The 25,831-nt window shown below is 41.2% G+C and overlaps 1 protein-coding gene across 1 annotated transcript in view; it reads right to left on the minus strand.

The window, feature by feature from the left end:
* Positions 1-25,831, minus strand: part of LOC144021412 (uncharacterized) — a 299,125-nt gene that overhangs the window by 14,982 nt on the left and 258,312 nt on the right. The gene's annotated exons all lie outside the window — the stretch shown is intronic.

Below are 25,831 nucleotides of genomic sequence, written 5' to 3' on the forward strand. Positions count from 1 at the left end.
TACAAAGAAAAAATATTTTCTAGAAAGTTTTGAAGACGCCACGAGAGAAGCTCACGGCTATTTATTAGTAGATTTAACGCCAACGTGTTCAGAATCGCTTCGCCTGCGTGCTCAAATACTACCTCATCAATTCCCTGTAACGTATATCGCTAAAAGTTGAAATGTCGAAGCTTTTAAAAAAAAATAAATCGCTATTGCAATCTCTCTGTAAAGCGATCCCTAAGAAACGTATTATTATACTACGCAAAGCCCCCGATAGTCTAATTAAAGCGCTCTGCGAGATCGCTTTGAATCTATTAAAAGGGCACATACCTCTAAATCCTTCTCAGTATAAGAAATTGAAGCGACAAAAGAAGTTTATCCGGATATTAGCGGATAAAAAAAAAGAGTCTGAGACATAAAAGAGCATCACTCATTCAAAAAGGTGGATTCTTGCTCCCTCTACTGGCCGCAATCGCACCCATCCTTGGAAGTCTAGTAGGGGGTTTAGTCAATAAATAATACGTTATGAGTTTGAAAAATACTCAGAAAATGTTTCTAGTATCCCCTCGCGAAATGGAACGTTTCAGCAGACCCGCGCCGACCATCCGTGACAAAGCGGAACATGATTTAGACGCAAAGATGAGAGATATATTAGAAGATGTTTCGTTGGACCAATATCAAAAACTCAAAATGTATCAAGCGCTAATGCAACGTTATTTAGGGGTGCTTAAACAAAGAGATCGTGAGTTGGTTCCGCTCACTTTGACTCTCCCTAATCAACGCGATGTTTTTGAAGAAGAAGAGATGGAAAATAAAAAGAAGAATCAACGCGATGCTTTTGGAGAAGAAGGAGATATGGAAAAGAAGAAGGAGGGCGGGGAGGAGTGGTTATGGAATGAGATGTTACAAGCCATCCCATTACGTCATCGTAAAAACGCGAAGAAAAGGTATGGAACCAGCGAGGCGAGTTTATTTTGAAGGGTCAGGCTATTAGCGGATCTCATATGAGCGATTTACTCAGCTATCTGACCGTAAACGGTAAGAAAATCACCGGACGTGAGCCTCGAGGATGGATAGATTTTTTACATCTGCTTTACAAACTCAATATACCTGAAACTGCAATTTCTAACCCTTATGCCAGAGAACAGTTAAAACGTCTGAAAAACAATCCTGCTATAAAAGCCGAAAGTGATGACGTTAAAAAAAAGAAAAACAAGAAGAAGAATCGTACTACGATAACATGGGAGGGATTTTAATAATACGTTGTTATTATTTTATAAATGTATACCAATAATAAAGAAAAAACGTACGACTTTGTATCTTTTTTTTATATGAATTTTATTAAATAAAAATATTTTTAAAAAGACGTTACAGACAATGGCATTTTTTAAACTCGCTGAGGGAGCACGTTAGACCGCCGTGCCGCGTCGTCATGGTAACCGTCGAGCGTCTTCTAAAATATGCGGAAACGAGTGCGTCATTTCCGGCTACGTCCTCGGTGTAACACTTTAATACGTCCGTGTAAGATTTACCGCATCCTCTTAAACTTAGGTAGAAAATACAATGTTGACCGCAGACGGTAGATAGTTCGTGCTGTAATTGACGATCGTGATAGATTATACGATCTGAATATTTTTTAAAAAAAAAAAGAGTATATACTTTTGGGGTAATATACAAAATTAGGTGGAAATCCGTATGAATCAAAAAAAGTAGCAGTTCCTTTTTCTTCCAGAGACAGCGCTAACCAGTGCTCCCCCGATTTGCTTCGCGGATGTGTGTTAACGATATAATAAGACGGGATAGAGGGCGCTATTATGTGTATCAACTCATCCGAGGCATAAACGCCTTGAAATAAATCTCCTTGTAGGCGTTTCATCATAATGTCCAACTCCCTGCCGTTCATCGTCTCAGTAATAGTCCATCAATACCTCCCTTTTCGAGTTAATTTCTAAAATAGTGTCATAACATGCATAAATTATTAGAGTTGCCGTGAAAGGGATTGGAGCTCGAAAACGCATTTCGAGCCTGAGTGTTCCGCTGGAAGCGGCAGATAGAACGCCGTTGTCATCATTCGGGTTTAAATTAAAGGCAAATAGAGTATAGCCCTGTCTAAAGTCTTCATGATTTATACTCAACGGTAAATCTTTTAAAAACCTCCCCGTAGATGAAAACAGGCTATGAAATTCTCGTACGGCATTTCCTGCGTTAAATTGTGGTTGAAACGCCTTAGCCGGAATCTGTCGGCCTTCCTGAGTAAGAGCTAGATATTCGATATCAAAGTGGGCAAAGTTAAAAGGATTTAAATTCATCCGGCCTACAAAAGCGTTATGATTGACTAGCGCTAAAACTATATACTTTGGCGTATGCCCCAAAAAAAGATTATCTTGGTGACAGATCCTTGAGAGCTGAGGGATGGAGTAAGTCTTTACATTAATTCGCGAAATGGGATAAAGAGCGTTATTTTTGCGGAGAGCCGCTTCGTGACCTAAAGAAACGGCCGGCGCCACCGTTATTTTTTTTACAAAAAGGGAGGCTCCCAATATATTCAGACAGCAATTAGTATCAGGCGGACCCATTAAACAAAAATCATCGCTAGCTCTTGTTAGCTTTAGCCTTAGATCTACATTATTTATGAGGTATCTCTCGCAAAAGAAAATATCGGAGTGAATAGGTCCTAAAAGATGAAACTCTCTCGATCCTTCAATTAGTTTTGCTCTATGAAATAAGCCTTCGTTTATATCGTTTCCCGTGAGAGTTATTGAATCCATCCGTCCTCCTGTGTCTTTGTAAAACATGGCCGTACTAAATTGGCTTTTGAGAGTATCCTCTGAAAAGTTTAATAACATTTCAATCATAGATCTATAAGGATGAGTCGCACTCGATTGCGAGATGAGCCGATCCCCTAATGTAACATCTATTTGGGAAAAGATTGTGTTTAACGGGTAGTTAATAATGCCTACGTGATCGGTAGGTGCCAGATGTGAGCCGTCTCTGTGCGTCACCCGCAAACGCAGGTGCAGCATTGTAGCCGAGAGGTCCATATATTTCATACCCTCACCAGGGAGATAAAATTCAATAGGACCCTGTTCTGTAATAGCCGATATCGGGGAGATTTCGATATATTGACTTTGATCGATTGAAAGTTGTGTCAACGGTGGTGAGAACAAGTCTAATTCCGATAGAGTGCATTCTTGCGACTTGTGATGTAAAAGAGCCATTTTCGTCAGATTATTTAAGAGAAAATATCAGCGATGTTTCTCCGACGCTTCCTCCTCGGGACTGATTTTCTTTTAGCGACTAATTTTCTTTTTGTACCCCGTCGAGGCTTTTTATGCATCGTCAGTCTCTGACCTATCGGTCTTCTCGAAGGTCTTCGAGCCAAAACCATTAAACCGGATCCGTCTTGAGTTTTGTCTCTTCTCTGTATTCTTTCTATAGCACGTCCGGCTACATCCATAGCAATATTTTTAGCAGCCGATTGCAAGTGAGGTTTTGCTACTGTAAAACCACTCTTTACTAGAGGTGCGACAAAGCGAAATAATTTTGCAAAAATAGATCCTATTCCGCGTCCGTATTGTACGGGAGCGCCGTGAAAACCCGGAAGCGACCCCCCTGCTTGAGATTCATAATAATTAACAAAACGATACGGGAACTTATGTGTTTCCATCATGACCATATTTATTTATTTATTTATTTATTTATTTATTTACCTCGGTTTAAAATGTAAGGTAATAATTATCTTTCCGTATTTAAAATTAACAGGTTGATTCTGATCCGTCTTAATATCAATCGCTATATCTTCCATATGTCTCCTGCTAATAGGTAGGTAGTATAGGGGGTTAAAAGTTTTAAATATAAACTCCCCGTATTTACCTTCAATCGGAACAGTTCTCAGCAAAGGAGCGTACGTATCACCAACCGTTTGATGTTGGACTACATCAGTATAAACGTATAAATGATACTGACCCGCCTTTATATCCGCAGAATGCGGGGCTTCCGACCAATTAGATTTTATAGGAAACCATTGTCCTTCCTTCATACCGAGTATGTAAGCCAAAGGCGCGTTAAAACAAATCTTATATCTTCCATTCGTCGTCATCCAAAGAAATTTCCGCATATTAGTATCGTAATAGAGTAAAATTTGATTACCGATTTTTTGTTTTATAATATTCAAAATCGCATCTCGTAGCTTATCAAGATCTTCATATTCCCCAGCCGGAATATCTAAGTTGTATGATATAGATTCTCCTCCTCCTCCTCCTCCTCCTCCTCCTCCTCCTCCTCTCCCTGTCTCTGAGGTCTTCCCATCTTTGGTTTTGACAGCCGTTATATCCTTTATAAAAAAAGTAGTCTGTTTTTCCGGTACGTTTATCCAGCTACGAGGGTATGAAATCTCAGTCAGAGCCACTTGCCAGCTTCCTTGGAGATCGATATGTTGTGCCAAATTCACTCTAAACTGTGAAATTGTGTTGTCTGCGTACACATCGGCGCTAGCGTTAGAAGGTAGCGTGACATAGAAGCCATCGTTATGCAAAGGATCCATAATATGAAATGATGCGAATTATATTTATAACTCTGTTTTTAAACGTCTAGAATCTGAGAAGCGTCGATCCAGCTATCAAACTTGGCCGGCCATCCCTTCCAGCGAATTAGATATTCACCCCGTCCGTTAACCGTACGTCTTTTTATAATTTTCTCGATATGAAAAACGTGATCTTTAGACACATCCACTTTCTGTAGTTCCTCCGCATAAAATGACCCTTCTATTTTCTCCCCGTCGTAATCTGCTAGTTTGTAGACAGGGGGCGCTCTTGGGATACAATCCACTATTGTAAATAACTCATCGGTGAAGCTCTGTTCATATTTCTTATCAAACACCCCTCTTAATTTAGATATCCTGACTACATCTCCGATTTTAAAATTTATTTTAACTTTGCTTCCGTCTAAACTCATTTTTCCATATAAATTATAGAAAACTTGTCGAGCGGTAGCTGAATTTACGTCTATAGGCCGCATTTTAATACTACTATGATAGCTTGCGTTATAACTTTTTATAAGATCTGGCAATACTTCTATATATCTTCGTGTATTTTTTGCCGTAAAATATCTCCACATCCTCGTTTTCAAAGTTCGATTAAACCTTTCCACCACCTGGGCTTTTTTGTCGCTATGCGTTGCAAAGTGTGTGATTTTCTTATCCTTCATTAATTTACTAAATTTTTTATTAAAAAATTCTTTTCCTTTATCCGTTTGTAATTTTGCCGGAGTTCCGGACTCTCTCAAGACGGAATTAAATGCTTCTGTAACTTCAGCAGCCATCTTACTTTTCAATACACGTACATAAGCGAGCTTTGAAAAGACATCGATAACTGTTAATAAATATTTATAGCCATCATTAAATTCGGCCAATGCTTGCATATCACATAGATCCGCTTGAAATTGTCTCATATGGCGCGATACAAAAACTTAATTTCTAGGAAAATGAATCCGCGCTGGTTTATGTAAAGAATATGTATCTTCACCGGCTAAATATTCTTTTACTATATTCCGATTAATTTTTTTAGTTAATTTATCCTGTAATTCTCTATGAAGACGATCTATTCCTCCAAAGCTAGCAGGATGCTTAGGGTCGTAATATAGCTTCTGCATATGTTTATTTAAGGCCATCTTTTTTTTTTTTTTTTTAAATAACTTATAGCTAGGTACAGCTTGGTATTTATAGACAGACGCGATCGGCTATTTTTTTTTTTTTTTTTTTTAAACAGCAGAGATTTGGACCTTTGTGTGTCTTATATCTTTATTTGTCAATAGATGGCAGTGGTGTGCTTTTGTACAAAGTTGTGGTTGTCTGAGGGGGGAGGGTGGGGGGTGGGGGGAAGGAAATGGCCGACGTGGCCTCGGGGTGACCTTTGTGTGTGCGTGCGTGTGTGTTATACCTTTATTTGTCAATAGATGGCAGTGGTGTGCTTTTGTACAAAGTTGTGGTTGTCTGAGGGGGGAGGGTGGGGGGTGGGGGGAAGGAAATGGCCGACGTGGCCTCGGGGTGACCTTTGTGTGTGCGTGTGTGTGTGTGTTATACCTTTATTTGTCAATAGATGGGAGTGGTGTGCTTTTGTACAAAGTTGTGGTTGTCTGAGGGGGGGGTGGGGTGGGGGGAAGGAAATGGCCGACGTGGCCTCGGGGTGACCTTTGTGTGTGTGCGTGTGCGTGTGGTTGTACAAACCTGTTGTCAGAGCCTGATAGTAAGATTTTTTTTTGTAAACCAATACATATTGAAAAGTAACGAGACAGACGCATTTTTTTTTTGTTTTTTTGTTTTTTAATTTGCAAAACGGTTACATATGAAGATATACAACACTTTCATATAAAAAAATGTTTTTGTTTTTTTTTTATTTGCAAAACGGTTACATATGAAGATATACAACACTAATCTCCGTAAAAAGAAAAAACATGCAACTTTAGCTAAGAATTAATATAACTAAGGAAGTGGAATAACACATAGGGTTGTACTCGCGAGATGCTGTGACTATCGCGTGACCGGTAGCGAGACTGGGAAAATCTAACATGGCGGCGCTCTGCTGCTAAAATAGAATTAGCTTTATATTTCTAATTAAACCCGAATTTAATGATTAGATAAATTCGATTTTTTTCTTTTCTAAGAAAGATCGGAAATATTATCCAGTGTGGACGACCTCGAACGTTTTATTGACGATTATTTTTATAGCTGCGCGATGGATGATCTGGCGGCTAGTCGGGATAATCCTTCGAAAAAAAAAAGGAAAAATGACTCGTCAACAGACACGGACGATTTAGCAACCGCAGACGTATCGGTGAGTATGCTGGATTCCATAAATAAAAAACTTGACGTCCTCTGTCTTATCCGCGAGGACGTCAAAGAATTAAAGGCAAGTTTGGAATTCGTTAGCCAACAGGTAAGCGATCTCCAACGCGATAACTCCGAGCTACGCTCCTCTCTCGTCGCTGTCACAGCCGAGTTGGAGACGATTAAAAAGGAAAATAAAATGCTAAAGGAAACGGTCTTAGATGTTCAATCCCGTAGTATGCGGGAAAATCTCATATTCTCAGGTATATCTGAAAATTCTCCAGATAATCCAGAAAGTGAGATAAAAAAATTCATGACATCATCGCTAAAGATCCCACAGGAGACGGTAAATAATATCTCTTTTCACCGTGTACACCGGCTCGGAGCTCGTAAGGGCAATAAGCCCCGTCCTATTATTGCTAAGTTCGAACATTTTAAACATAAAGAATTGGTAAAAAGTAAAGGACGGGAGCTCAAAGGGACATCTTTCGGGATGAATGATCAATTCCCAAGAGAGATAAACGAGCGGCGAAAAGTACTGTTTCCTATAATGAAACAAAATAGACAGGAGGGTAAACGGACTTCGATGGTCGTTGATAAATTATATATCGACGGCCAGCTATTCCGAAACCCAACCTCGACCCCTTGGCTGTTCTAACTGACAATTGGTAGAGCCGAGCATTGTGTGATTATTTGACGTATGTATATGTATATGTATGTGTATGTATATGTGTATATATGTATGTATATGTATATGTATATGTATGTATATGTATATGTATGGATAATGGGTTACGAAATAGAATATGAATTTATATTATGCATAGGCTATATAGTAATAATAATAATAATAATAATAATATAAAAATATATTCTTAAAAAAAAAAAATTAATAATAATAATAATAATCTCGCTTAGGTCACCATTTACTGGTGTATTGTTATGTTGAATCCCCCACAGATTTCCTTCACACTCACTTCCCCCCACGTTTCTTCACTATTATACTTATCTACTTGCTATCTCTCTCTTTATATAAATTATATAAATTGCCTAATTACTCTTTTGCTATCCTACAATATGTTAATATTAATAAGCAGCTTATATAGATGTATACATAAGACTGAGTCTATATTGCTTGTATGCAGAAATTAGTTCTGGTCTCCTGGAATGTGTGTGGCGCTCGCTCCCAGGCAAAAAGAATAAAAATTTTAGACCATCTCTCAAAATTTAAGGCAGATATTTGTCTCCTACAAGAAACCCACTTACAAAAATCAGAAGAAAAATTATTTATAGATAAAAATTTTAGTCAAGTTTACTCTGCCTCCTATAATAGTAGACAAAGAGGTGTCTCTATACTTATACATAAGAATTTATTCTTTACTCTAAATAATATAGTAACAGATTTAGAGGGCCGATATATTATTATCCAGGTAACTATATTTAATAAAGTATATACAATTGGTAATTTATATGCCCCAAATAATGATGACCCTGATTTTTTCCATGAATTTTTCTCTCGGTTACTCGATTTAGCAACAAATTCTACTATTATTATTGGAGGTGATTTTAACACGGTCTTGAACCCGTTAATAGATCGTTCTAATAATACGATATATACAAGGCGATTACGATCCGCTAAAGTAATAGATGAATATATGGAGGATTTTGGCCTCAGCGATGGCTGGAGACTTCAAAACCCAACTAAGAAGGAATTTACTTTCTTCTCTGCTGTGCACCGATCATTCTCAAGAATTGATTTTTTCCTTACAAATAATTCTATTGTTGATAAAACTGCTATAAAAATACATTCTATAATTATAAGTGATCATGCACCAGTCTCCCTCACTCTACAAATTGACTCTACCTTTAAACCTCCCCCGATATGGCGTTTTAACATCTCATTACTGAAAGACGTAGAGTTTGATAAAATTATTAGAAGGGAGTGGGCAGATTTTTTGGAAATAAATGACTCTCCAAATATATCTCCATCTCTTCTCTGGGAAGCAGGGAAAGCGGTAATTAGAGGGAAAATTATATCATATTCAACTTATAAAAAGAAACAGGATCAAAAATTAGAAAGATACCTGGAAGATAAAATTAAACAACTAACGGATGAATATGTATTAAACCCAAATAATCAAATATGGATAGAACTACAGAATATAAAAATACAGTTAGATAACATGTTATCTAAAAAGACAGAGTTTATAATACAACAGTTGAGATATAATAATTTTGAACATAATAATAAATCAGGTAAATTCCTGGCAAATCAACTTCAACGGAATCGGGAAAAATCTCTTATAACGGCTATTAAAGATATAAATGGTGAATGCACACAATCACCAGAAGAAATTAACCATATTTTTTATAACTATTATCGAAATCTATACACAGAAATTAATAGACCTAACCCTGAATATATTGAGGAATTCCTAAACAGCTTAAATATACCTCAGTTATCTATTGAACATAAAGATATTCTCGATACCCCGCTTACTATAGATGAGTTGTATCGTGCTTTAGACAGTATGCCTAATGGCAGAGCACCTGGTCCAGACGGCTTTCCGGCTATATTTTTTAAACATTTCTGGTTAATGTTTGCTCCATTATTTCTAAGAGTAGTAACTGAAATTAAAAGTAAAGGTGATATACGTCAAGATATGAATATAGCAGCAATTAAACTTTTATTAAAGCCAGAAAAAGACCCTACCCTCCCGTCAAGTTACCGACCGATATCACTAATTAATACCGATATTAAAATTATCGCTAAGGCCTTGGCATCTCGATTAGAGACGGTAATCTCGACAATTATTCATAGTGATCAAACAGGTTTTATTAAAGGTCGTCATTCTACTAATAATATTAGGAGACTCTTTAACTTGATTAGTATGTCACAGCGGTATGATAAAAAGGCAGTTGTTATTTCGCTGGATGCAGAAAAAGCATTCGATAAAGTTAACTGGTCCTTCCTCTTTGCTGTCTTAAATAAATTCGGCTTCGGGGAGTCATTCATTCAATGGGTCTCAATATTATATGATTCTCCTAAAGCTACAGTTACTACTAATGGGATTACATCACAGAGTTTTACTTTACAAAGGGGAACAAGACAAGGGTGCCCAATTTCTCCTTTATTATTTGCTATATTTATTGAGCCGCTTGCATTAGCTATACGTCAGGATAGACGGATCCAAGGAATCCACTCCGGGACAATAGAACATAAAATTAATCTATATGCCGATGATATATTACTCTATTTAGAAGAACCTGCTATCTCGCTAGGGGAAGCATTTAAATTAATAACTAAATTCTCTCACTTATCAGATTACTCTATTAACTGGACAAAATCAACATTATTACCTATTACAGAAAATTCATGGAATCCTACAAGTCAGGATCCACACTACTCCTTTCCTACAGGTAATTTAAAATACTTAGGTGTTAAAATTTCACCTAAGTTAACTGAATTAACTTCTTTACATTTTTCACCATTATTGGATAGTATCCGTAGTGACCTGGAGCGCTGGAATAATCTTCCGATCTCTTTAATTGGACGGATAGCTACTATAAAAATGAAAGTTTTACCAAAGATTAATTATTTATTTTCAATGATTCCATTTAAACCTACGTCTAACTGGTTCCAATCGCTGGACTCTGCTATCATAAAATTCTATTGGAATAAAAAAAAAGCCAAAATTAGTCTATCTACTCTTCAGGAAAGTAAATCTAAAGGAGGTTTAGAGGCACCAAACTTTATGTACTATTATTTAGCTAATCAACTACAATATCTTGTGCTATGGACACAACCCAACAGAGATACTAACTGTTGGTTGGAATTGGAGCAGAAGGATTGTAATAATCTTAGACTGTCAGATTTACTCTTTATTACAAAATCAATAAGACGACATAATTGTTTTAAAAACCCAATGATAGCCGCCACCCTGACTGCCTGGTGGAAGGCATTAGAAATTACAAACTCCCAATTGGCGCCCTGTGGGCTCTCTCCCATTTGGCATAACCCCGACTTTCAACTTAATAATCAGTCGTTCCATTTAAGCCTATGGGAGCAGAAAGGAATTACACACCTTCATCATCTTTTCTCAGATAATAAGTTTATATCGTATACAAACTTGGTCCAGAAATATGAAATAAAAAAGGGAAATTTCTTACATTATCTGCAAGTTAAAAATATGGTTAAGAAACAAATCCCAACACTTCAGGATACGCTCCAACTGCCTGTCTTAGCTAAAGATATTATAAAGCTTTCTCCAACAACAATAAAGAAAATATCAAAAATATATAAGTTATTTTTATACACAAATAAAACGTATTTACCGACTTTAAAATGGGAAAAAGACTTGTCTATAGTTCCGGAACCAGACTTTTGGACCCAAATCTGTGAAAATGTATTTAAAATGACCAAACAGACAAATTTGCAACTTATCCAATATAAGATACTTCATAGAACATATATTACACAATATATGATGAAAAAAATGGGACTCTCTGACTCCGACATTTGTCTCCAGTGCTCACAAAACACTGCCGATACTTATCTTCATGCTTTATGGTCATGTACTCCAGTGCTGCATTTCTGGACTAAAATCTTGGAAAAGCTCGCTGATATATTAAATTGTAGGCTTCCTTTATCTCCAAGATTGTGTTTACTAGGTGACTTAACAATAACTGAGCTACCATGTAAACAATCTCAATCTATATTTATAGCCCTTACTATTGCTAAAAAAAATAATCCTTGTCAATTGAAAAAATAAACAATCTCTAAATATCGACCACTGGTTAAACTTACTAATAAATTATATCTCAATGGAAAAAATCTCTGCCTTAAATAAAAATCAAGTATCAAGATTTAAACAAATATGGTCTATGTACATAGAATATTTTAATCTCAATTTGGCAACTTAATCCTGCCAAGATTCTGCCTGTTAACGAGAGCCACCACATCGTTACAACTTCTGTTTTCGCTGCTTCTGTATTTGGTATTTTGTATCTGATTGTTTTTATTTTTATATAGTCAGGAACCTAGTTGCTGCTAGTGGGCTCGAGCATACCACACTATACGACACTATACTCAATAACTCCTTAAGATCTATTTCTAGTGGGCACTAAGCATCAACACTTGGTGTTACTGCATGCTAATTAGTCAATTTTCTTGACGTCGTCCCCTGTGGTCGGGCGGGGGTGGTTCTGCCCCCCCGTTGTCTGCTCGGTGGCGGTTGCGTCTTGGCCGCTCCCTGGGCCCCCTGTGGGGTGCGGTGTTGGGGTGCTTCCCCTGGTGCCCGGGGCGGTGCCGTCCCAGCGCGGTCCGCTGCTCCGTGCCCGGCGGCGCGGTTCGGGGTGGGTGGGCCTCCGGTGTGCCCCGTGGTTCCCTCTCCCCTCCCCCTTCCTCCCCCCCGTCGCCTCTCCCTCCTCGCCTCCTCCCGCCCATCCTCCTCTGCCTCCCGGTCCCTTTTCCCTTGTCGCCCTCCCTCCTCCCCCCCCCCCCCCCGCCTCCTGCCCTGCAGCCGCCCTTTCGCCTTCTTGTCGTCTTCTCCCCGCTTCCCCCCTGGTGCTTCCTCCTCTGCTTGTTTGGGGGGGGGTGGAGGTATGGTTGGGTGGGGGGTTGGGTGCTGGGGGTCGGGGTGTGTTCGGGGGTTTGGGGGTCGGGGGTGGTGGGGCCTGGGTCGTGGTGGATGGCGGGTTTGGGTGGGGTGCGGGGGGGTCGTGGGGGGATGGGGGCTGGGGACCGGTGGGGCGCTGTGGGGGCCCGCTGGGCCTCGTTCTGAGGCCTTGGGCTCGGGGGTGTGGGCCGGGGCTGGGGCGGGGGTGTTCCGGGTGTCTGGGTCGGCTCGCCGACCGGTGTCCGCTCGGGTGGCTTGGGGGTGGCCTTGGTGCTGCCGCGGCCTGGGGATTCCGGGGGGGGGGGGGAGTGCTCGCTTTGCTGGACCGCGGTTGACGGCTTCTTTCTTTGGTGGTGGTCCTTATGCATGCCAGATCCGTCGCACCAGCATCTACTGAAACTCAACAGAAGTACCCTCTCCCTCCCACAGCCCCTTGAATCAATTGGTGCTGGTGTCTGTGGTTCTCACTTTGCTTTATCTATCCTTCCCTCCTTCCTCTCTTTAGTTTTTCCTCTGGTCACTTGAGATCTTAATTTATTAGAAGTATGAGGTTTCTGGGGTTGGCATAAGACTCTGGTTTTGTAACCACGCAGGAGGGTTCTTGTTGGTGCTGGACTTCACTTTGATGGATTGGATGTACTGGCTTCTATGGATCTCACTCTGCCTTATCGATCCTTCCCTCCTTCCTCTCTTTAGTTTTTCCTCTGGGCTCTTGAGATCTCGCTAAATTTGCTGGAATTTAGAGGCTTCCGGGGTTGGCGTAAGACTTTGATTTTGTAATCATGGGGAAGGCAGGAAGTGTTTGGTCGGTGCTGGATTTCACTTTGATTTACCTTTCTTTTCTCTTTATTTCTTTTTTTTTCTGACCTTTTCTCTGGTCTCCTGACCATTTAAACCTCACGACTCTGGCAAGATTCTGAAGTACCTGGTTAAGGCGAAGGGTAATGGGATATTTATAAGGTTTTAGGTGAATGAATGAGTATAAATTTATATTTGCACGCACGCACACGCACGCACGCGCACGCACGCAAACGCACGCAAACGCACACACGCAAACGCACGCACGCACGCAAACGCACGCACACATACACAAAAAAAAAAAAAAAAAAAAAGAGCAATGATGACAAGACGTTGAATCGGTAAGACTACCGAATGAACAATTCTGAGCTCTTTAAAAAAAAAAAAAAAAAAAAAAAAAAAAAAAAAAACATAGGGTTGTACTTTTAACTCGATAACACGTTGAAATTTATTCAAATCCTCAGACAGGTTAAAGGGCAGATTTTTTTCTATTTTGTACTTTGCACAATCAACATACAAGGTCATAATCGCTGCCAAATGCCCCACATTCACATCATCGTTGCACCAAACATTTAAAATCGATTCAATTGTTAAAGATATATTGGATTGGTTCATTTCGATCACATTTCGTACAACAGAATCCCACGGCTCATTAAACAATGCATTTGACAAAGATCTCACTTTTTGCATAACAGATGACATTTTTTCAAGAGAAACATCGCTATCGGGCGCGTACAGAATCGATCTCTCTAAAATTTCTGCCCAGTTATGCACGCCGTAATAATAGCGAATAGTCAACTTTCGGAAAAGATTCCCCATTTTTTTTTTTTACAAAGTATACCAGGTGTAGATCAGATCTATTGTTCTAGGGAGCAGAGAACCTCTCCAGCCTCTGTGTGTTACTTCTTCAATACGGTCGAACACATCAGACTCATTAGCATAATCAATCAAGATGTGTCGTGTTGCTGATGTAATCGTGGTGATATTTCCGGGATATTTCATCAATTTCAGCACACGTTGGATGGTAGAGATGAATCGGCCGTTAAACAGTATAGCTTCGATTCCTGAAAAATTTCTAGCGAGATAGAAAGATTCTTGTTCAGAAAAGATGCATGAATGTCTAGGCTGCATAAAATGCTCGGTGTTACAACCTACACAGATTTCTTTAGCATATTGTATCATCGCAAACCTCAACATGTAACTAACTGTTTGCTTGATACAATCATAAGAAGCATCATTCACCCATTCGCCAGGCGGATAATTCCAAAATAACTTCTCCTCCTGGGCCGATCTATGCGGAATCGCGTCAGCAGCGGCGATCACCGCTGTCAAATCTTCATCAGAGATATGCAGGTGACAGGGTCTGAGCATCGCATCCCTTGGAGAAGAGGTATCCGTAGTAGCGGGTGAGTTGGGAGGCGTCATCGGAGGTATCAGTCCAGCAACATCTTCCATGCGCGCTCCTTCATCATACGCCCTCGACTGCTCGTCATCAGTCGAATGACCGGCGGCTAAATTAGCCTGTCCGTATTCCATATGCGCCGTGATATCCTCTCTGTCAAACTCCACCGACGCGCCTTCAGCAGCTGGTACTCCTTCAACACACGCCTTCGACTGATTGTCATCAATCGAATGACCGGTAGCAAAATTAGCATTTTCGTATGACACAATCGCATCGATATCTTCTCTATCATACTCCAACGAAGCTTCTTCACCATTTGGTGCGGAGTCGGGGTAGCAGCATTGCAAAACAGCTTCCACAAAGGGCGTCTCCTTTTCACCAGTCGGTGCGGGTTCGCTGGGGGAAGTTTCCAAAACACCTTCCATAATAAGCGTTCCGGGAGTCGCTCCGCCATCTTGTGTTGTTGATGATTCCCCGGCGCATGCGTCGTCCATCTCGCAGCCTTCGTCATCCGAGCATTCAGGACCTGATTCAATAAGAATCGGACCCTCGTATGCTGTCTGGACGCCAACCGATACTCTGTCCGCCTGCAAAGCATCTGTTTGCACAGCAACGGATACTTTGTCCGTAAACAGCGCGCGTCTCAAAGGCAGGGCGTCGGGTCGAGACATTTAAAAAAAAAAAAGGAGATAGAAAAAAAACTTTTTCTCGGAGAACAAAGTTTTCTGTCCAGCAACAGTTGATGCGTCTCTCCTTATATTAGTGAAAAGACAGCTAGAAGAAAGGTGGGAGGGATCTTGGAGGTGGGGTATTGAGGAGGGGGGGGGGGGGGGGAGGCATGGGGCCGTGGGCTTCAAATGCCATAAGGAAGGGAGAGAAGGGGGATGAGGAGGGGTGAATGGGGGAGGAGGAGTTTTTTTTTTTTTTTCTAAAACGGCCGCTATTCAAATATCAAGGGTTTTTTCGTACCTACAAAATTAACCCATTGACGACAAGAATAAAAGAGCTCAGTAATCTTTGCAGATTCCTTAAGACGTATTTTCTCATCCCATTCACATAATGGGATGGTAAGGAGTCTATAGAACACCCCGCATTCAGTATTAAAGCATTCTAGCGTTAAATAAAAATGATCAGGATTCTTACATTTATCTAAAGGGGCCATGCAAAGCCCTCTTTTCTCCTCTTCCTCATCAACCAAACTCTGTTCCCCATTCTCATCTTGATGTTGTTTCATTACTTGATGATCATATCCTTCGTCTTCCTCTTGCAACGTTTTCATTACACGAGGTCGTGTGGTGTTTTCGCTATTCAGCATATTACAATGTTCAATCATCACTCTAAAATACCATCGTCCAAAATTCGAGGTACGTGATAGCCAAGTAAATATTAATTCCCCACCTTCTGTATAAGAAAGAATAAAATCTCTTATGACTTTCGGGATAAGTTCATTCAGCACGGCCCAGTCATTAGAATTCAGCGTAAACGGGCCGTTTGGAAAAATATTATCATTCCCATCATATTCCATAAAAAAGGAAACCTCTCCGATTTTATAATAAAATCGATACCCCCAAGAAGTTTTTTCATCCAGGGCCCAGCGTACTTCCAGCGTCTCCTTTGTAGGGCGTTGAAATCTCCGTAAAAAGAGCTGCTGCGGTTCAATTCTTGGTTTTAAAACATGTCTCACTTGTAATGTCACAAAACTTTCCATAATCATGATTCGCCCGTCTCTCTATCTCCAGACCTCAAGGTATGAATGTGTTCACGTCAAATTCACTCTTACAAAAATGTCTGTATCGAAAAGCCCCTCCTACATATTTTTTTCTTTTTTTTAAAAAAAAGAAAGAGTCGAGCCTTCGTCATTCTTTTTTTATTATTTTATTCATACATCTTATTCCAATATAAGTCTGTTATTGAGTCTGTGTATATGCGCGCGCGCATATGTTTTTTAACATCTGGAAGGAAAAAAAAAAAAAAAAAGCTCATCCTCATCGCCCCAAAGTCTAAAGACATAAAACAATCGTCACCCCCACCTATTTTTTGTTTTTCTATTGCTTTCCTGACCATATGCGGCGTACAAAGAGGTAAGTCACAGCTCCTTTTTAAAATATTACAAAGATCTTTTGACCTTGACACCCCCAATTCCTCTCTCTTGGGATAAATCAATCATATCGGCCTACCACGGCGCTTCTTACATTTTTATCAAAAGCGGTACTCTATAATCTACGGGAGGTCTCTTCCCACCCTAGAGGGTTATCACGGTCGATTCATTTCTCATCATGCTGCACAGGAAATGTAGCCAGCCAGCCGGACGTGCCCTCCTCCACGCCGGCCATTTCCTTCCCACCACCACCACCCCTCCCCTCTTCCACATGTTGCACAGGAACACACAGGCACATACAGGCGCACGTCTCTCTTTGAAATTCTATTATTTTTATCGTTTTTTCCTACATCAAAAACAAAAAAAAGTCTTTGATCGTGACCTATTGACCTCCGATCCATCATTTTTATCGTCCCCTTTCATCCTACGTCATAACAGGCCTTTGATCGTGACCTCTTGACCTCCGATCGATCATTTTTATCGTTTCATCCTACGTCATCAAAGGACATCAAAGGACATCAAAGCGAATCAGGTCGTAAATCATCGTTTTGATCGCGACGGACTAAATAACCAGCTATTACCTCTCTGGAAAGCTTTATAAAAGTCCAGAGAAAATAAGTGCTTTAGATTTGACATCGTCTGCATAATCGAGCAAGTCTAAAATCAGTCTTATATTACAGCTAATATGACAATTTTTCATAAATCCTGTCTGGGTTTCAGCAATAATTTATTTATTTATTTATTTAAGTCTATTCGCATAAACCAAGGCCAGTATCTTGTAATCTATTGTCAAAAGAGTGATAGGATGCCAATTTTCTACTAATAAAGTCTCTTTATTTGGTTTGGGGATAAGAGATATTACCCCTTGCTTCATTGTAGTCGTCATCTCTCCCTGACTGATGCATTCGTTGTACATGGCAGTTAAAGGAATATTTAAAAGATCCCAAAAATGGGTATAGAATTCAATAGACAAACCGTCAATCCCAGGGGAGATCCCCAACTTCATAGACATCAAAGCATCCTTAATTTCTGCATAAGACAATTTAGAGTCACAAGATAATCAGATATCTTCATTAATCAAGTGGATACTAGAATTAACTTTTTACAAAAAACTCTGACAATCTTTTACATTAAATGTGGTGTCATATATATTTTTATAAAGAGATAGCAAAAGAAGATATTAACTTATGATCTTTAGAGAGATTTCCATCAATACTGAGAGCAGTCAAAGAGTTTCTTTTGAAATTCCCTTTCTCAAGCGTGAAAAAATAACTAGTATTTCTTTCTCCCTCCTCCAACCATCGGGCCCTAGATCTAATAAATGCCCCTTTTGTCATGTCCAAGTAGACCTGATCCAACTGTAGCTGAATATCTTTCAATTCAAGTTCTTCGTCTAAAGTTGCTTGGCAAGCAACTCAGTTTCATGGAGGTTTCTCTCTTTCTTTAATTCTTTGCTTCTTTTGATGGAAATACATCGGACCTTAAATTTGAAAAATTCCTATTTCCTGCAAACATTATTGTCAACATTTTCAATTAGAGTGTTATTAAGGTTTTAATTGATTCATTACAATGTATCACTCATTTCAAAATTATGTGCATATGGTCTGTTAATGGTGCATATTGATGATAAACTTATTTAATAAATTGAAGGGAGGATGAAGATGTTAAAAAGAAATCAATTCTAGGTTTTGTCATACAGTTATTACACCATGTAAATTCCACCTAATTAGTATTAAAAAATTTCCAAGCATCAGTCATAGAGAGATTGGAACAAAGCAATGAGACAAGATTATTGTTTGCAGACGTTTGGGATAATCTAGAAGGATATCGATCCTTCGTATAGACAGTCATTAAAATATCCCCCCAAAAAAAGGAGTGCACCATGGTATTTGTTCTTGAGAGCTTCCACCCATCCATTCACCCATCCATCCATTTTCTTCACCGCTTGCTCCTCACAAGGGTCGCGGGGGCGCTGGAGCCTATCCTAGCTGGCTTCGGGCAATAGGCGGGATACACCCTGAACTGGTTGCCAGTCAATCACAGGTTATCGAGAGCTTTCAATTTTGAAATTACTAAATCAAATAGTATCTTATTCAGAGCATGAGAAGTAAATCCGTATGTTGTAGATAATAAAGGTATCATTGTCTTGTTTAACAACCAGAATCACTCATCTGCCAACATTTGAAGATATTGTCTCAAGAACATCCCCTTTAAATTTATGAATGAAAATCAAGACCCCAGCAGTGATTAGAACCATACATTGTGTTTTCCAAAATTTCACATCTGACTCACCAGAATGTGTTTCCTGAAGCAATATTAAGTCAGCTTCTGATTTTTTACAAAAGAAAAAGATTGCTTTACGCTTGGTAATATCCCTGAGACCTTTAACATTTAAAGACATAACACTAAGAGAATTGAACAAAGAATTCATAAAACTGAAACAGATTACCAGAATTCCCGAACACCAAACTCGAGATGCACTTGACAAAAAACACCAAAAAGAGGTGGTGATTAACAACCATTAAACACTTAACAATATATATCCATCCATCCATTTTCTTGACCGCTTATTCCTCACAAGGGTCGCGGAGGGTGCTGGCACCTATCTCAGCTGGCTCTGGGCAGTAGGCGGGGGACACCCTGGACTGGTTGCCAGCCAATCGCAGGGCACACAGAGACGAACAACCATTCACACTCACAAGCACACCTATGGACAATTCAGAGCACCCAATTAACCTGCCATGCATGTCTTTGGAATGTGGGAGGAGACCGGAGTACCCGGAGAAGACCCACGCGGGCACGGGGAAAACATGCAAACTTCACCCAGGAAGGCCGGAGCCTGGACTCAAACCGGAGTCCTCAGAACTGGGAGGCGGACATGCTAACCACTCGCCCACCGTGCCGCTCTTAACAATATATAACAGTAGGTAAATTAAAAACCCTTGAAATGGAAAGAAAGTGTAGGAACTAAAGCAGGTCATAGACAAGTATTGCAAACAGACAAAATTCTGAAACTATCAACTTCAAAAACTCAGTGGTGTGGAGAGATTTCCTTTTTGTTTTTTTCTCAGCACTCTCCTCATTTTTTGTGTGGGTGTTAAATTATTATCATTGTGGGATGCTGAAAGTTATTGAGATTATTTCATCTTACTTATTATAGCATTTTATTCTCCTCACTTTTTTGCCGTCAAATTCCTCCCACATAATACTTCCGATTTACACCGTTCAAATTTCAACTTGCTGAGAAAATTCACGCCTTTCGGGGTATATATCTTCTGGCTCCATATTACTTACAGTACTCGCATAATTTAATGTTAAATATGAACTTTTCCCCATTCATTTTCAATGGGACCGACACTGAATTTTTTCTAAGTCCCACTTTCCACGCCCACTTCCATACATACAACAGACCATCTTGACCAGCTTTCTGATACTGCTCAGTGGCGCAGTTGGGAGAGTGCATGTACAGTAAGCAGGAGGTCGCACGTTTAAAGCCACGGCCGATTGTACATTGCACATGTTTCCGTGACAATTATGTAAACGGAAATTAAGTATACCAACTATCATACCAGGAAATGCGTTATACTGACATGATTAAACACATGTGTCCCAAATCAGCGCTAATGGCTTTCAGCATCAGATGACACTTTAAATTACAAATACGCCAATTCGCTTTGCTGTTGACACATTCAGGTTAGCTCACGCGGTTAAGTGCGCAAGCCACGTGCATTGCAAAAACAGCCATATGAATGGTGCGCTGGTTCAAATCCCGAATCGGGCAACTTTTTTGTTTTTTTCTTACCCCCCCTTTTCAGTATAATCATAATACACATCCACCTCCATGTCCACGATAGTTGAGTGGTTAAAGCAATGGGCTTTTTTTGAAATGAATGAATGAAATGTTGTTTTTTCCACCCCCAACTTTCATTTCAGACATTGACATGTTGACATTGTTCAATTGTTTTACATAAAAAAATCATATACTAATCCTAAATGCATCCATCAATTCTGTAGATAGCAAGCCCCATCACCTGATTACTACAACATTGGAGCAAGTCTTCACATACTTCTTCCGTAGTCCAGTGGATACAGGTGCTGTGGCATGAACCACGAAGCCATGGGTGCAATGCCAGGCAGGTCTTTTTTTTTGTTAATTTATAAAATTTATATACTAATCCTAAGTAAATTTGTCATTATTAAATTTTGTTTCTATATTATCCGTTCTATATTCAAGGAAAGGCAAATTTATTTGTGTAGCACATTTCATACACAAGGCAACTCAAGGTGCTTTACACAAGGAAAGAAAACACAGCATCAGCAAACACCATAGTTAACATTCAGAGTAAAGAAAAGAAAACAAAAGTAGGTTACAAAATTTACTAAAGGAACATACATTGAAAATGTTAACATATACAGTTAAACGTTTAAAATAATAAAAATAATGTCACAGGTTTTATTGGAGTTCTTGTGGTTGAGTGGTTAAGGTCTTTTTCCAGTAAATCAGGAGGTTGTGGGTTCAAATCCCACCTCTGACTGTATATGCTTCTTCTTTTTTTTAGTTAAAACTAAAATCTCTTGACAACAGCCATTTTCTCTTGTCATAATTGTAAAAAATAAAAACAAAATAAAACAATATATAGGGTCACTCCCAAACACGTGTACACGTTTATTTATTTATTTATTTATTTATTTATTTATTTATTCTGTCCCTTACTCACCTATAAGATCACTGTACTGTTGGATGGCGGTATCATTTGCAGCGGGTGTGGAAAACTGTGGCTCAGAAGGTAGGGTGACATTAATATCATCTAGCTGTGATGACTCCTCAGTAGAGAATAACCTAGCGCCACCTCTGACTGCTTGATTGATATTAAACACTCCTCTACCTCTCCCAATAACTGGTATGTGTGTCAAAAGTATTATGACCTCTTCCTGCCATATTTCACATTAAAGAAACTTTACAACATTGAAACAAATAAAAAAAATAACTGTCACAAATCTCACAGTAAAATATGACTTTCAAAACTACAGACCTTTTACGAAAAGATAGAAAACTACTTTGAGCACTAGCATTCACTTAAGCAGCTAACAGGACCCACGGATCGACCAACTTGGCATCCCAGAAGTCATGTTGCACACAGCTGAACCTCGGCGATCGGCGGCGGCTGATCCAAGGATCCGGGTCACGGCACCAGTTTTATGTAGCAGACTTAAGATGGATGCAGCATTCAAGAAGGCCAACACCCAGGCAGGAATCAAGGCAGACACTTGTTTTTATTCTGCATGTAGCAAAAGAGAGGCTCAGTCATACTCAAAGGCGAGGTCTACCCGCGCCACAGGGGTGCCATGCTGCGACGTGGGAACGGGCTGGAATGCACCAGCAGCATCCACTGGCGGTCCATGCCTGGGTGCGGGCCAAGGCGTCGAGGCGTCCGGAATGAAATCTCCTGGCACTCTTAGCACCTGTCCATAGACCAACTCAGCCGACGAACACTGCAGGTCCTCCTTAGGTGCAGTACGAAGGCCCAGCATGATCCAGGGTAGCTTGTCGACCCAATTACCGTCAGAAAGTCCAGAGCGCAAAGCGGCTTTCATTGAACGATGGAACCGTTCCCACAGCCCATTAGTCTGAGGGTGATAAGCGGAGGTGCGGTGTAGCTTGACCCCGAGGCTTTCAGCAACAGAGTTCCAAACCTCTGACGTGAACTGCGTGCCCCTGTCGGACGAGAGGTCCGCCGGAGGTCCAAACCGAGCGACCCAGGTCCCGATAAACGCCCGGGCCACGTCACTGGTCGATATGGAGGTGAGGGGGACGGCCTCCGGCCAGCGGGTCGTCCTGTCCACCATCGTCAGGAGGTAGGTGAAGCCCTGGGAAGGAGGAAGCGGACCTACGATGTCGACGTTGACATGGTCAAACTTCCTCGCAGGGACAATAAAAGTCTCCAAAGGCGCCTTGGTGTGACGGTGGACTTTGGCTCGCTGACAAGCTACGCATGAATCGACCCAGGCCCGTACATCTTTCTTCAACCCAGACCAGACGAACTTCTGAGCCACTAACCTCACCGATGCCTTCCTGCCGGGGTGTGAGAGACCGTGCACCATGTTGAAGGCGGCCCCCTGCCAACCACTGGGCATCAGCGGTCTAGGCCAGCCCATGGAGACGTCACACCACAGCTCAACTCCGGAGTCGTCGAACGCCAACCTTTTAACTTGCAACCCGGTGTCGAAGCCCCAAAGCAACTGGGTGCCACGGTCGGAAGCCTGGTCGGCCGCCATCCGGGAAAAGTCGAGGCCCAGCTGTACCGTGTTGACGGCTGCCCAGGACAGACAATCCGCGACCACGTTGTCCTTGCCAGCAATATATCGGATGTCCGTGGTGTATTCAGATATGAACGATAGCTGGCGCTGTTGCCGCGTGGACCACGGCTCGGACAACTTCGACATGGAGAAGGTGAGGGGCTTGTGATCGACGAAGACTGTGAACTCACGGCCCTCCAGGATCAAGCGGAAGTGGCGGATCGCCAGCCAGACAGCAAGGAGCTCCCTGTCCAACGTGCTGTACTTGCGTTCCCGAGGGACTAAACGGCGGCTGAAAAAGGCGAGTGGCTGCCATGCACCATCGACGCGCTGCTCCAAAACAGCCCCAACGGCAAAATCGGATGCGTCAGTAGTGAGGGCGACCGGGGCATCCGGGCGCGGATGGGCCAACAAGGCCGCTCAGGACAGCGCGGCTTTCATCTCTTCAAAAGCCTTGACTCTCACATCCGTCCAGTCGACCGCACGGTTAGGAGCCTCGTAAAGCGGGCGCATCACATGGACAGCGTGGCGGATGAACCTGTGGTAAGTAAACAACTCCTCCCACCCGGCACTCCCCCTTCGTCCCAACGTTCCGTGGGTGAATTATGTTCCCATCACTACATTGTCCCAAATTCCTGAAGCAGTCGTCAGTTAAATGTTTGCCACAAACTGTCAGGGCTGCTAACCCTCCTCACGATGCACATTTTCCGGGTGCAGCTATTGGGATTGACACCCCCGTACCGGTCGAACCATCAGTCCTACGGGGAAAATGAACACATCTCTGGAACCCTCTCGACCTCGGCTTTCCAGCGGTGAATGCCGGTGCCGGTCAAACCTTCCCTTCCCCGGATACAGCGGGTGCACCTCAGGGCTGCTAACCCGCCTCACGATGCACATTTTTCGGATACAGCTACTGGGATTTACACCCCACTACCGGTCGAACCATAGGTCATATGGGGAAAACGAGCACATCCCCGGAACCGGCTCGACCTCGGCTTTCCAACGGTATCAGTTCCGGCTCTTCACGACCCTCCGGGCCGAAGATACCTGGCCGCGAAACCGGCCACCCGATTCTCGGGAGATGGATTTACACCCCCCTACCGGTCGAACCATAGGTCGTATGGGGAAAATGAACACATCCCTGGAACCGGATCGACCTCGGCTTTGCAACGCTGTCGGTGCCAGCCCTCCACGGCCGCGAAATTGGCCACCCCACTCGCGGGAACTAACACGTTTTGGAAGTTGCTTTAATGCATAAATAAAGTCCAACCACAAGCCTCTCTGTGGGAAAAGAAAAATGTTTTTGTTGCCCTCTGTATAATCTGGTTCAGAGCAGTTCCTATGGGATATATAGGTAAAGGACGGCAAATGTCAAAAAGTGATTTATTGCCCCCCCTAAAACTTTATTGCACCCCCCCCCCCCCCATAAAACTTTATTGCACCCCCCTCATAAAACCATTCATATCCTAGCCCTTTGAAGTAAGCCCCGCCCCCTTCCGCTTTCTTAGCCAATCAGAAGCCGTTATTTTGAATTAAGCCCCATCCACTTTCCACCTTCTTAACCAATCAGAAGCCAAGGACGGCAAATGTCAAAATTGATTGATGACATTCTGTTTCCCACAATAACAACAAGCACATGTTTTCCGGATCACCCCCACCCTTCTGCACCCCCTTTAACAAACATAGGATTCCGGTCACCCCCCAACACCCCCACAGTTTGTATACGTACTTCCTTTGAACCCCCACACCAACAGCTTTGTTGTCTGAGAGGAAACTCTACCAGCTGATAACCATAAATCGTTTTCGTCCTGATAAAAAACTTTTTTTTCATCTTACAGGAAGGATCCTACCAGCTTTTGAAGTAGCAAGGAGGAAACGCGCCCCACCACCTTAGTGATACTTCACACTAAGTAGTGCGATAGGAAGTGTTCCCCGGCGCCTCTATCGGGCATTGTGCGTGCGAGAATGTAAAATAGGACGTGGCTCTCTTATTCGAGTTAAAGTGTTGTGAATATAAAAAAAATGTAATCTATTTGTTTTATGTTTTTTAAATAAATAAAAGAAACTTACCGGTGTTTCAGAATTTGAAGTCGCGTCTCATTCAAGGGTTTTTTCCTTTTTTAAAAAAAAATAAAAAATAAAATAAAATGGCGTCTGTTTCTAACCGCTGGAGTTGGAAATACAGACGAAAAATAGATTATTCGTGCGTAAAGGGCGGTTATTCCCCCCATTTCAGAACCGCGTACTTCTTTTTCTTAGACTAAAAACTTGTGACTCTGTAAAAGTCAAAGGGGCCGGCTTGTGAGTTGTGACTCCCGCAAGCCGCGGTAAACGGCGCCATCTAAAGGGCAAAGGATGTTACTGCATATGGTCAAGGGAGGGGGACAAGGAGGAGCTAACCTCAAACCTCTTAACCATATAATCTACGTTTTCAGTGTAACACGTCATCAGTTCTACCCCACCTTGGATTTACTAAGAAGTTTGTCTGTATTTTTAATTTTAATTAGAGTGAGGCATGAAATTAATCGGTTGATGTTTTGTGCGTTGTATTTGATAGCAATGTAATAAAGACATTTCGGTAGGATGAACACAATAAAGTTAGTCTACAAAAGTAAACTAGGGTATTAAAATGTTGATAATGAATGTAAAACCTAAAAATTTGATTCAAAGGTATTCAATTTGTAAATTATACATTTTGGATGACGGAACAATGTATGGCATTAGAGTAGCGAAAATTTGTTTACCTTTTTTTTTGTGTGTGTGTGTTTAAAAAAGATAATTGTACTAGTTTTAAAAAATACTGATTTCTGGAG

The sequence above is a fragment of the Festucalex cinctus genome, chromosome 6, assembly GCF_051991245.1.
Source record: "Festucalex cinctus isolate MCC-2025b chromosome 6, RoL_Fcin_1.0, whole genome shotgun sequence".
NCBI lineage: Eukaryota > Metazoa > Chordata > Actinopteri > Syngnathiformes > Syngnathidae > Festucalex > Festucalex cinctus.